The sequence below is a fragment of the Odocoileus virginianus genome, chromosome 7 (assembly GCF_023699985.2).
Source record: "Odocoileus virginianus isolate 20LAN1187 ecotype Illinois chromosome 7, Ovbor_1.2, whole genome shotgun sequence".
Classification (NCBI taxonomy): domain Eukaryota; kingdom Metazoa; phylum Chordata; class Mammalia; order Artiodactyla; family Cervidae; genus Odocoileus; species Odocoileus virginianus.
The window spans coordinates 26,547,443-26,555,586 of NC_069680.1; the positions used below are offsets into that span (position 1 = coordinate 26,547,443).

Sequence of the window (8,144 nt, forward strand, 5' to 3'; positions counted from 1 at the left end):
AAATCACTGAGGAGAGAAAGCACACCAAGCTCCCCGGCAGTCCAGAAAAGACCACCTTCTAAGAAAAAGTCTGGAAAGGGAAGAGGCCAGCGGCTGGGCAATGAGGATGACTGCAAGTCTGGTTCCCACCACCCGTCTGCAGCTCCTGAAGTTTCTGTTCTCTAGCAGTTAGAGAATGAAGCTGCCCCTTGGCTCCCATTGTCAACATTCCACACAAACAATGGCCTGGCTCGCTCACTATTGTACATTCTGTATTCATCTGCGAATCCCGGTTTATAGCACAATGTGCAAAGCCCTTCTTTTCACTGGTGCAGTCCTGAAGGCCCAAGTGTAGCTGTAATTTCGGCTGGAAACACTAATAATGATGCTAAGAGCAAACTACACATGAAGCTGAGACATTAATTTGTTCAGGTTATTAGAGTCACATTGATGGCATTTGGATACTACTGTCCATTAAATCATGATCAAAAGAAAGGCTGAACACCTTAAGAATGGTTCTGAAGTTTTTAGCAATTATTAAGTATAATTTTCCAAACCCAGAGATAGGTATGTTTAAAAAAAAAAAAATCCCTTTCATGAGTCTTTGATACATATTCCATCAAACACACACTTGAACAAAAATTAACTTCAAAAGATTAAGTGAGGGTGGTGGGGTGGGGAGTTTCATATTTTTCCTTCTTTCCCAGGACACTGTAACTTTAACTGTAGCAGCGTAAATTAGGACATGCTTACCAGCTGGAAAGGAGAAAACTGATACTGCCCAGGCAGTATAGCCTCTGAGAGCATATCCATTCCAGCATTTTCACGTGCCTGCTAAAAGTCTGCAGTAGGGGAAGTCCACACAAGCATTCCTTAGCTAGCGAATCGCACAGGAACCTTCTTGGAGAACAAGGCACAGTGTTTCAATACGCAGTGTTAAGTATGAGTACATCTATTCGAAGGGTCAAGCAAACTGCAGTCCTGTTTTTTTAATTACTATGAAAATGTGTTCCACCCGATGCAATTGAACTATCAGCCAGGCGGTGGAAATACTACCAGAGTTGTGCTCTGCCGAACAGATAAATTTCCCTTCCCAATCATGTCCTATACGAACATATATTTGTGGCCAGCATCAGGAACATGAGACACTTGGACTGCTGCTTTTCGCCAAGAGAAAGATCATTAACAGAGGGACCCAGGCTGGTACTCACAGGCGTTATGGTGACAGCCCTTCTATACCGAAATGACAGTGGTAAAAAATGACAACTGGGGTGGCCCTTCTATGGTTGCTGTAAACGCTTTACATTTTTTCCATTTAGGGAAAAGTGTTAAGTGCAAAGGGGATAACTTTGCCTTCAAAAATGATTCATGATGCAGAGAACTGTTGGCAAATAGCTTGGTGCGTTAGACCCCAGCGGGGCCACCCTTTTGGTTTTGAACCTCAAGGATTTCCAGTGGTGTGAACCATCCTGAGCTCCCTTTGCCAGAGTATAACAGTTCCCAGTAATAAAATTCTTTCCCACCGCTGCAGTGTGCATGTCGCGCTGTTACACTATGTACACACTCATCCTTTACCTGGTCGCTAGCCACTCACAACACTAAAAAAGTTCCAGGTTAATTTTGCAGTTTTGTTTGTTGTTGTTGCTGTTGGTCTCTCATTAAAACACTTTTCAGACTTATGAATAGGGTTTCCTTCTGGAGTTTTACAAGTCAAGAGTAAACGTATTGATTATTCCCTGAAAGGGTAACTGATGGCTAGCTAATCATTATACAGATAGCAAGTTTTCCTGTTTCATCTTGTGTACACGACCAGATTAACAATGCCAGGGAAAGCAAACTCGACTCTGCAGGAACAGGTGTGCCCTGAGTCTTAAAAGGCCAAAATATCTCACAAAGTATGTCACTGGTGTATTTTTACAATGCTAGTAGTATTTGTTTTTAATTAGCCAAACTTTTAAACTTTTTTAAAGAGGCACACTTTGCAAATATTTCTTCACCTATTCAATGACTAAGTGCCAGACATAAATTGCAATTCCAGCCCCGAAAAGAAACCCTCTTAGGGACAAGGAGTGTTGTTGTTGTTTGCTCTTGTTGCTGCTGCTGTTGCTTAAATCACTAAGAGATGGTAATTCGCCTTGCCCCTCCCCCAGGAGAACACCCGGTTAAGGGACAGTTTCAAAGATCCCAACTGAAATCTTAAATAGCAGGGCTGAGCTCAAATCCACACAGCTACAGAGAGCACCCACCACCCAGCTGTTATTAATGCACCATCAGAAAACAGGACAAAAACAAACCTAGCTGTATCTTCCCCACCTTGCTTTATCAACAGGAAAAAGAAACCAAAAGCTACCTACTTAGGTCCAAAACAAGCTCCAAACCCAAGATTCGGAAATTTCCTCTAATAACTGTTTTCTACAGGGACAAACAGGGGTCCCTACCCCTTGGGCACAGAAAACCAATCAGGGTCATAAATTCCCTTCGCCTTCAACCCTCACTCCCGTCTACCAGGGACCGAGTGGGGGGAGGGGGTGACCCAGCATCAACACTTGCACTAAACCCCTCAGTGCTCTACAGAAATATGCTGGCTTATTTCCTTTGTTTGGTCCTGTTATACTTGATCAAGTGTGAACTATTAAACTGGTTTCATTAAAGGCAAGTGCATTCACAGCTAGCATCTAACTTCAATGGCAACTGGAAGCATATTTTGCAAGAAGGAGGGCCTGGTTTTTTGCTTGAAATCTACCATCTCATTAACTTTTCTTTTGGGGGCAATAAAAAGGGCACTAGGGTTTTTACAGGAGAGTGTCAGAGCCGCACAGAGATCTGATGCTAGACAAAAGGATATTTAGTGTTTCAACTCTGGGGTAGGGTCCCTGGTACTTAAAAAAGAGAAAAGAAATCCTGTTTCAATATGAATGCTGCTCTGACTGAAAGTGTTTAATTAGCATTTTGAATATTACTTTGTAATTGCTCTACGAAGTACTCTTTGAAATCAAAAATGTAGGGGAAAAAAAAATTTTTTTTTAAATCAAAACAGTGGAATTCTCCTAAGCACATGAAAACTGAAGTTCTACTTTGAGAACCGTAGAAGCAGAACAGCAGTTAAAAACTGAACACGAGGTAAATTTTAAACTTGTCTTTGAACCCAAGCACCTAGCAGAGAAGAGTGTCTTCTTTGAAGGAGCAGTAGGAGAGTTTGATTTATTTCACCAAAGTCGGGAGGCAGAATCACTTAGTAAACTAACCAAAATAAACGTCCCCTCCAAATTATCCATGTCAGATAAAAATATACCAGTCTCTACAATATCCAACAGAATTGCAAATAAGGCACTTAGCATTTTAAATTCCCAATGCATATTTATAGAATAGAATTCTCTGGTCTACCCTTCGAGCCACTCACGTCTGACTCTCTAAGAACTTAACCCGATCTCCAGTCTTGAAAGAAAAAAAAAAAAAAAAAACGGGGAAAAATCCAGAAAAATCTGTTTACCCGGGAGAGAGCAAGTGAGCCCGGCGTGACGACGCAGGCCACCGCCAGCAGCCTCCACCACCAAGGACGCAGATCAAGCGGGGATTTCTATGAAAAATTCCTTTCACTTGTTAAATGCTAAGGACGGGGACCCTTGGAGCCAACTGCTGCTTGGGCCGCCTCCGGGAAAAGTATTCCGGGGGCTGGGAGCACTACAGACACTCGCGCGCGCACTCACACTCGCTGTCCGTGACCATCGGCGGCGGCGGAAAGCGAGCCACCGGAGGGAGTGTGTGCGCGTGTGTCTCGACGCGGCCGGCGGTGACCGCGCCGAGCTCCCGGGCCCGCGGCCTCCCAGCACCCGGGCGCTGCGTGGGCAGCAGACGACCGGCCACGCCGTGGGCCTCTCCAGCTGGTGAAGGGCCCCCCGCGCGCCCCGGATCTCGCGCGCCCGTGTCCAACTTGCCCCGGGGCGCTGGGAAGAGCGCCAGGCAGAGAAAGAAAGGCGCTTCCCCTCGGCCGCGCGGGTCGGTCCGGCGCCGCGGAGGACAAGGAGGAAGAGGCGGTCGCGGCTGCCCGGCTGTCGCTGCGCCGCGCCGAGTCCCCGCCGCCCGGGGCGCGCCCTCGCCAGCCCCTCCTGTGAAACTTTTTCTTTTGGGTTCGCCCCACCCGAAAAGTGCGGCCAGGGCGGGGGAGGCGGGGGAGGCGGGCAGGCGGGCAGGGTTCGCGGCGGCCGCGGCAGCGGCGGGCGAGGAGGAAGTGGTGCCGGCGGGAGCGCGGCCGGGCAGAGGAAATGCCCGGCCAGCTCGGCCCCCGCCCGCGCCCGTCGCCCGGCTCGCCCCTGGCCCCCGCCCCGCTGCGACTTTGGCGGGCCGAGCCCGGCGCGGCAGTGGCGGCGGCGGCAGCAGCAGATGTGGCCCGGCTGCCCGGAGGAGCCAACAATGCGGGGCCGGCAAAACAAAAGGGTTCCACTTCGCCTGCGTTCCCGTCTCTCACTTGCGCTCCCGGGGCGCCGCGCGGGATCCCCTGCCAGCAGGGGCCGCTCCCCTGGGGGCCCGGAGCCGCGCGCGCCCCGTTTTCCCAGCGGACCCCCCGCTCCCCTCCCCCGCCCCGCAGGCCCCAGGCCCCACGCGCTCGGACTCCTGGTCCCGGGGGATCGGGCCGTATTGTCCCCGCGGCGCGGCGCGCCGCGCGCTCGGCCTGGGTCGCTGGCGGCCCCCGCGCGCGCGCGCACCCACCGGCCTCGGGGAACGGGAGCCGGGGACGCCTAGGAAACCGTCGCCGAGACGCCGCCGCCGCCGCTGCCCTCCGGACGCCGCCGCGCTCGGGGTTTTTTTTTTTTTTTTTGCCAATCCTGATGGGAAGGAAGGTGACCGCCTACTTCGCATTCATCAACTCTCATCACAACAACAAAAATCCTGGCGCAAACAGCGGCCAGCGGGCGCGATCGGCGGCGGGGGGGTGGGGGGGTGTTTGGGACGGCAGGCAGGGAGCCCCCGGGCCTGCGCCCACCCCCCGAGCGCCGAGCGGGGACACCGGGCCGGGGGGGTGGGGGGCGCAGACCAAAGATGTCCTCGGATGCCGGCTCGGTGTCCTTCGCCCTCCTCCTCCCCCAGTGGCGCAGTGAGGCGCGGGCGCGGCGCCCCCCAGCCCGCGGCCGCAGGTGAGGCGGGGGCGGCGGCGGCCCCAGCCCTCCCCCGGGCCCCCCCCTTACCTCGTCCCGGGCCGCCGGCGTCCACGGCGAAGGGCGCCCACCCGGGAGGCGGCGGCGGCGGCAGCGGCGGCGGCTCCCGCCCCTTCCACCCCACCCGGCGGCGGTGGCGGCGGCGGCGGCTGTGCGGGCCCCCCGGGTCAGCGCGGCATGGCTCCCGGCTCCGTCCCTCGCTCCTCTGGCCGCCGCCGGCTCCTCTGGGCCGCTCCCGGGCCACCTTAAAATGACACACGCACACAGGGACACACACACAAAAACTTAATCTCTCCAGCTCCCCGCCCCTCCCCCTCCCGGCCTCCCCTCCCCTCCCCTCCGCTCCCCACCCCAGCCCTCCCCTCCCCTTCCTCCTCCTCCCCTCGCCGCCGAGCCTCTTCCTACTTCCCCACCCACCCCACCCCCTTCCTCCGCCCACCCGGCTCCCGATCCTCTCCAGCCCGGTCCCGGCCGCCCGGCCGCCGGGAGGGGGCCGCGCTGGGGGTCCCCGGCCCGCACCCGCCCCGCGCCGCGCTCACCCCCGAGAGGATGCTGCTTCCAACTTGGATCGGGGTGGGTGAGGGGGCGGGGGAAGGGAGCGTCCGGGAAGCTGAGCGCCTCCCGGCTATTTGCTCTTCTTTATTTGTTTTCTCCTCCGGGGAAGGAGGAGGAAAACGGAGAGAAAAGGAAAGGGGAAGAAGCGGCGCGGCCGCGTCTCGCGGTGGCCGCCGGCTGCGCAGGAGCGAGGCGGGAGGCGAGGTGAGGGTCGCTGCTCGCTCACTCCTCGCTCCCTTTTTTTTTTTTTTTCTTTTGGGCAAAGGCGGGGTCTCTCTTTGCAAACCAATGACACAACCCCACATGGGCCGGCCTCGCCCCCTACAGCTACTCTTCACTACAAATCGGCTCTCTCCGGGGATTAGTGGCTCCGCGAAAGTGCACACGGGCGCGGCGGGCGGGCGAGGGGGCCGGGCGCGGCGGGCACTCCCCGGCCTGGCCCCGCCCGGGAGGCCCTGGAGACTCGCTGGGGCCTCGGGGACAGGGGCCGGGCCGGGTTGGGGCGGGGGTGGGGGGTCCGGCGGCTGCGGCCGGGAGCCCGGCCCTCCAGCCGCCCTCCTTCCTCCTCCGCCCCTTCCACGTGGGGCCCCGGGCGGCCGGCCACGTGGGGGGACTCGAGTGCGCGCGGGCCTTGGCGCGGCGCCCCAGGGTGGCCCTGGCTCTGGCGGGCCCCCAGCCAGGCCCGCGGCGCCGACCTGCCCCTTTCCCGGCCCCGCAGCTCCAACTTCCTCCCGGGCCCCTCCGCCGGCCGCTTCTGCCTTCTTAGGCCCGCGGGGTCAGGCGCGGGCCGGCCACAGGGGGCACTTGCGCTCCCCAAATCCGGATCCGGGAGACGCTTGCCCGTGCCTGGCCCGAGGGGCGGCGGATGGCTGTGGGTGCGCGCGGAGGGAGCCCGATGTGCTGGAACTCGCAGCGGTTGTGTTCCCTACGAGAAGCAAAACATTTTTTACACATTAAAAAAAAAATGTTCTTCCTGTTGCCTGGATCTCGCTGGGGCTATTTTTAAAGCCTCGCCTTTGGGTGGGAGCTCCGGGCCCCGCGGGACGGAGGCGCTCTGCGGCTGGGTTCCCCCACCACCACCCCGCCCCGCCCCGCCCCAGAGTCGGGGACCTGGGCTCGCGCGCCGTCCCGAGGCCCCGAGGTTGGTGTCTCTACACCAAACCTGGGATCCAGGCCGAGCGCCGGCTGCAGCTACATCCCACACCCGTGGCCCGCGGCGTTGGAGCGCGGTTTGCTGGAGGGACTCCGCGATGCGGGCTGGGAGGGCTCTTCTTGCGACCCAGAAGCCCACCGACTGTCATCTCTCGTCCCCGAGATCGGCCGCGCGTCCTCCGAGGGCCCCCGGTGTGGGCTGGACGGAGCCCTTCGTCTCGATGTGTTTGAAAACCATATTGAGATGTTACGAAGTGGATTGAGATGTTGAGCTGGAAAGGCGTGGGGAGGGGTGTGAGGCCCGGCCTCTGCAGGCCTCCGGGGCAGCGGTTCCTGGAGCCGAGTCCCCGGGTTCGGCTTCCCGCGTAGCCGGGAGTGCACCACGCCCTACGAATCGGGGGCAATTCCAGCCGGGGCCTGGGGGTCAGAGAAAAGGCCCCCGAACCGTGGGGTCCTGTTCTGCCTCCCCAAGAGCGCAGCTCTAGGCCTCTCGGTCTATTAACATTTTTAAAACCCCTACTCAGGCCCGCAGCGTGCGCTAAAGTGCGCCCAGGTTGGCAGGCGCGACCGGCCTTGTGGGGGTCCAGACTCCTGATGGTTGCTTTATCATCCAACAGTAGGTTTTCGAACCCTACTGAAGCCCTCCTAGAAGTGGCGGCAGGGCGGGACGAGGCTTTTCACACCCTCCAGATCACAAAATTCTGTTACTAGGATGTCCGAAGCTTGTTTTCTGCTTGACACTATTAGGCCCCGGAGGGCCAGCTGGAGTGGCTCCGGTTCCGCAGAAAAACCGCCAGAGCCGCACTCTTAACGGACCCCATCTTCTGACCACTCCGCACCCCCAGAAACATTTTCGAGGCGCTCCTCTCCCCAGCAGTTTTGCCTCAAAGTCATGGCGCCCAAGATAGTTCTAGGTTATACCCTGACCCCACCCACCCCAGACTACTGGACTACTTTTATCTGCTTTTTAGGCATAAACTGTAATAACCAGAAAGATTTTCTGCTTGCATATTTTAGTGATGATCTTTGGTTCTGAGTGGCCCTCTTTTCACCCAGAAAGCACAGAAAGTCAGTTGGTTTTTTAGATCACTTGTTCAACTTTTATGTCTACATGAATTTGACCTAAACTTAGAAAATACTGTGTTCAGTGTTTTAAGAATGTTTAAAAAAGAAAAAGGTATCCTCAGAAGCAGAACTTATTTCTCATTTCAACTTGATACCCTGTATTTTGAAATAGAGTCCATTTGCCCCCAACACAAATTATTTGTCCCCAATAATTTGAGTTATTTCAAATTCCAATTTTCT

The 8,144-nt window shown here is 56.6% G+C and overlaps 1 protein-coding gene across 3 annotated transcripts in view; it reads right to left on the minus strand.

Annotated features, from left to right (window-relative positions):
- The window catches only part of CTBP2 (C-terminal binding protein 2), a 170,187-nt gene extending 164,097 nt beyond the window's left edge, over positions 1 to 6,090 (minus strand). Inside the window, exons 1-2 of one of the 3 annotated variants that reach the window (XM_070470389.1) lie at positions 5,672 to 6,090; positions 5,163 to 5,376 (exon numbers count right to left, since the gene is read on the minus strand). The gene's annotated coding sequence lies outside the window, so the exon portion shown is untranslated. Of the gene's footprint in view, positions 1 to 3,469; positions 3,677 to 4,686; positions 4,939 to 5,162; positions 5,377 to 5,671 lie in introns of those variants that run through there. The other 2 variants (XM_070470390.1, XM_070470392.1) reach the window with 2 other exon arrangements.
- Between the last annotated feature and the right edge of the window lie 2,054 nt (positions 6,091 to 8,144).